The 5,000-nt window shown below is 41.4% G+C and overlaps 1 protein-coding gene and 1 long non-coding RNA gene across 3 annotated transcripts in view; one reads left to right on the top strand and one right to left on the bottom strand.

The window, feature by feature from the left end:
- The window catches only part of LOC109532259 (uncharacterized), an 8,028-nt gene extending 5,889 nt beyond the window's left edge, over nucleotides 1-2,139 (bottom strand). Inside the window, exon 1 of the long non-coding RNA XR_002171348.1 lies at nucleotides 1,636-2,139. This is a non-coding gene — a long non-coding RNA (uncharacterized LOC109532259). The remainder of the gene's footprint in view (nucleotides 1-1,635) is intronic.
- scfd2 (sec1 family domain containing 2) overlaps nucleotides 1-5,000 on the top strand; it is an 89,240-nt gene that overhangs the window by 68,885 nt on the left and 15,355 nt on the right. The window lies entirely within an intron of this gene.

The raw sequence follows: 5,000 nt of genomic DNA on the forward strand, positions 1-5,000 counted from the left end.
CATAGCATAGCGGCGGCCGAGGTGGTGGGCCAGGGGGGCGATGATCGGCCGAGGAAACTCCCGGACGAGGAATCAGTGAGTAAATGGACCCTGCAATAAGTTGTGTTGAATCATTCAAGAGCTGGATGACAATGTGGGGCATCACTAGGGTGATGATGTGTATGCATGTGTGTGTGCGCGCAAACTGGGGTTGTGAGTATGAAGTACAAAATTGCACAAAAATCGATACGATCATATCAAAGGACACGACATTTTCAAGTTGCGCAATTATATTTGGCTTGATTGGTTATGATAGAATTCGATATGGTACGGCTGTAGCTTTTATAGTGTATATTATCCGATCCCACGCTGCCCGTACACAAGTCAGGCGAGTGTACCACTACACTATCAGTGACTTCATGTATATTAAAGTTCATGAAATTCAAAGAAACAATAAATCATCCGCAACATCAACAAGGCTATTTTATACAGATTTATAGGTGTTATGCATCTCTCATAAAAGGTGATCCGATACATAGCTCCTAAGAATCACGATTTGATATGGCTTGATTAAATCAAAATCGATTTTTGATTCAAAATATCAATTGATTCAAAATATCTATCTATCTATCTATCTATCTATCTATCTATCTATCTATCTATCTATCTATCTATATATATCTATATATATATAGATATATATATAGATATATATATAGAGAGAGAGAGAGAGAGAGAGAGAGAAATTTAGCATTTTTTATTATAAAATTCGTTAATATGATGGTGCTGGGCACACGCTGTACTTGTCAATCACGGACTGGTGGGCTGGTGGATGTAGTACCGCTATTGCCCCTCTGGAGGGCAGTAGTGTTCTACTTTTGCTTATTATCTTTTCATTTACTTACATTGTTCATTTAGTGCCAGTTTCAGAGAAAACAAGTTGCGTATTTCAGAAGAACTAATGGAATGTTTATAAGGGGAAAACAAATTCTGAACAATTTTATGAAAATGTGTACATTTGCAGGGGAAAAAAACGGTGCTGTTTTCACAAAAGTTCTGATTGGTAATAAATTTTTAAGAAAAATAAAAATAAAATAAACAAAACGAGTAATATAATTTGAAGAGAGGCAGCATTTTTCGGTTCTATTTTTTCTGTTTATTTTAATATTTTAGTCAGTAAAAAAAGTCTATTTTAAAAGAAGAAATCCGGGGAATCAACATATTTTTAATATGTATATTTCCAAGAAAAAAAAAAGTCTTTTTTTCCTCATCTATTCTGTGGAATGAGCTGATGCTTCCAATGGCTGACATCAGACCACAGGAATGATTTTGAATTGAGAAGTGTTGAAAAGGCTCTGTGATCAGTTACCACACACACACACACACACACACACACACACACACACACACACACACACACACACACACACACACGCACCTGTTGTCCAGCTCTCCAACACTGGCCTTCGGCGTATATCAGCAAATAATAATCAGAATACTAATAGCGACCCTGGCACACTTGTCCAGTCATCGCAAGGTTAATGACATTCCATCTCACACACACACACACACACACACACACACACACACACACACACACACACACACACACACACACCCCCCCCCCCACACACACCCCCACACCCACCCCCCCACCCCCGCCATGATTGCGTAACAAACAACTGACGATTGATGCTCACTGTATGCCAGCAAGGTCATTCATGAAAGACCAAAAACAAACAAAAAAAAAAACAATCACTAGATTGAACAGAATGACTGTGGAAAGAAAATGCCGCAATGGGTCTCTTTTGACAGACAAGCTTGTTTGCAAGTGGCGGAATGCTTTCGTGGTGCTGTAAGACTGGCTGAAGAAAGACGTGGCTTATATAACATTTTGATTGGATGAAGCACTCAATGAATCACTTTGGCCCCCGAGACGCTATTTCTGATCGGGCCGCTGGGTTTTTCAAAAGTTCCTATTTCACGTGCACCCTCAAATGCTCCAACTCCAATTTAGCCACGTTTGCATACTTTTTTTTTTCTTTTTGTCATGACGGTGAAACCATATCAGGAAGTCAAGCATAATTGTTTCTTCAACTATTTAAGTTACCGTATTTTCCGCACTATAAGGCGCACCTGAAACATTCAATTTTCCCAAAAGCCGACAGTGCGCCCGACAATCCCATGCGCCTAATGTAATGTGTTACACAGTCTCTTCATATTCCCATTGAGTTGTTTCCGTTAGTGTTCCTATGCCACCTAGTGGTGATTATTAGCACTGAACGCCGTTTTCCGGAAAGAATTTGACTTTTATTGTCCCTAAAGCATGCAAGGGCACACGCGTTGACCCAATTTAAACCACACAATAACTCACGAGACGAGGGGTTATTTGTTGCCATGCGAGCAACATAAATCTCACAGACGTGGCCTGATAAGCGCCTTATCAAAAAAAGAAAAAAATGCTGAATGCACAAAAGAAGTAGGAAACGCTTCACAGGGCATACTGGAGCATTTTACACTTCATGTCGTTGCTTTTGAAGTGCTTCTTAGTCATGCTGTTTGTTAATTTAGCTTTGGCAAACATTTGTTCTGACTTTCACAGAGCTCAGCTTTAATCTTCTCTTGATCCTCTTTGGCTCACATTTCACGCTTTATTGGCTGACGTCCCGCTTAATCAGTTAATAAAGCCATTTATTAAAATATACGACCTCACAATACACATTTTTAGGACAGACATTTTCGTGTTTTTCTTTCTGAAAAAAATATACAACTTTTTGAAAATGTGGAACTTTTGTCACAAATAATTTCTGCATACTTTCTTTCAAATCACTTTTTTTCCTCCATCATATTTGAATATTTTCGGAAAACAATGGATTACCAAGCACACTGCTATTTTTCTTAATATTGTGAGAATTTATTTATTTATTTATTCATTGCATAGCCCGCTTTTTGTTCCCTTGGGCGTCATGGGCGCTGATCATTGCGCCTTCTCTACCTGCTGAAAGCCCAAGCAGGAAGTTCGACACACTGTACATACAGGCCTGATGTGCTTAAAGGGGGTTGTTTTACATTCCACAATACATGCCCCCCCCCCCCCCACGCACCCACCTCCTCACATGTGAAGCGGGGGTCTCAAGTTGGATTGCGTGCAAAGTCCTAATTTTTGCTCCGTTTTTCAGTCTGTGGAGTCAAGAGTGCTTGATTTGAGCTACCATGAAAGTATGCATCATTAACTCTGGCCAAAATGGAGGTGAAAGACGAGTCATGAGGGGTCTCAGTTTTCAGCCGTCGCCGTTTCATTTCTGCGAAAAAATGCGACTCTGTGACAAGAAAAATGTTTTTTCTTCTTTTTTTTTTCGGTCCCACAGAGACGAGCAAGCCCAATTCAGCTTAACCTTGAATGAACGCAATGCAATGTTCTAACAGACGCTTCATCGGGTACACCTGCACTGTCAGATGAGATCCATGAAGCAGAGCCGAAAATAGAAATTGCATACGACCGTATTACTTATTTTTGTTTGAAGTAGTACTAAAAAAAATAAATAAATAAATCTGCCGGATTTTTTTTCCCCCTAAAGTCTTCTTTCTTGCTGTCTGTTAGCGTATGTACTGCTAGCAAGTTAGCGTTTTATCATGTTTAGTTGTATCGACGACACACTTGGTTTGCCATGTTGCTATATCAAAGAATAACAATCGTTTGCATGTTAGCATTTGCTAATTTTAAGGCGTAAAATCATGATCCTCCAAGCTAAGTGCTTTCTACAATCGTATTTTTGGTGTACTGGATGTGAGCATGTAGGCTGCTACGATGTTTGCAGTTTATTCAGTCAACTTGACTTGACTCATTCACTCACATTTATATTCACCAACTGGAATCCAACCGTTTACTGCCCAGCGACAAAGCTATTCTTCATCAAGTGTGTTTTTCAATGGGTAGGCGGACGAGGGTGCAATTCTGGTTTGTAAGTCACCGCAGTGACAAACGCAGCCCTGTCACCGGCGCCATTGCGTCACTTTGGATTTTGGATTTCAGTTTTTGAGTCGAAGATCGGGATTAGGTCTGATTTTGGGCTTGTCACAATGATTTCGGGGGAGAAGAAATGTCAAGTTGGACGTTCTTGGCACCTGTCACTTGAAACAGCGAATTTTTAGTGTAGTGTGAACAGAGTATCTGCCGCGGTGTGTCATGGAAAGTGTGCCGCAATTGTGAGAAAAGATGACCGAGTTTATGGAGTGAATGATTAACGCCATGTAGAAAAGCCACCGCCGTTTAATTCGATTGAGGATTTGACCCAGCATGTTGGGTCAAGATTTGGATCCAACAAAGGGTAAAAATTCACTGCTGAATTCAAGCAACCCAAGAAATGGGTTTTTCGGTTATCAGTAAATCTCTGGTTGAAAATATTATTAAATTAGCTCACACTATTTTCTGAGAAGATCCAATTGACTGCACCCCTTTTTGCATCGTGTTAGCATATTAGCATTCTGCTCAATAGGCTTTGCCAGCCCCGTATCCCGGAACTGAAAACGGAAGCCACTTAGGCGCGATAAAAAGTCACGTAACCACATTTTGCTTACATCATCCTCATGTTAGTGCCATGTGGAAGTGGAGCGTCACGTAACGAAAGTGCTCAGCGACGAGCGACCTGTCTCGGGCTCACGGCCAAGCCGGGGCTCTCCCGCATCGGCACCTGGGGGCCTCGCTCGTGCTCACTTGACGCCACCGACAACATGGCATCCTGCCTGCGCCGCGCCAGCACCGTGTATGCATTGGCAGGTGTTCAAACGCATCCTGCACACACGCAACATGTCCGACCTACTTCGGATCGCCAGGTCACTGAGCTCGGTTGTGAAACAGCCACCCCCCCGGATAAATACCGTATGCTAACGCTCACTTCAACTCATGTAAAATGACGAAAAGACTTATCAACGCCTACCAGAAGGGTACACCAGATTAAAAGGTATATCGGATGTATATTTTGTCAAATGTTCCAGCGTGGTGACTTGAAAAGGTCTTTTTT

This window comes from Hippocampus comes, unplaced genomic scaffold (genome assembly GCF_001891065.2).
Source record: "Hippocampus comes isolate QL1 unplaced genomic scaffold, H_comes_QL1_v1.1 scaffold22, whole genome shotgun sequence".
NCBI classification, from domain to species: domain Eukaryota; kingdom Metazoa; phylum Chordata; class Actinopteri; order Syngnathiformes; family Syngnathidae; genus Hippocampus; species Hippocampus comes.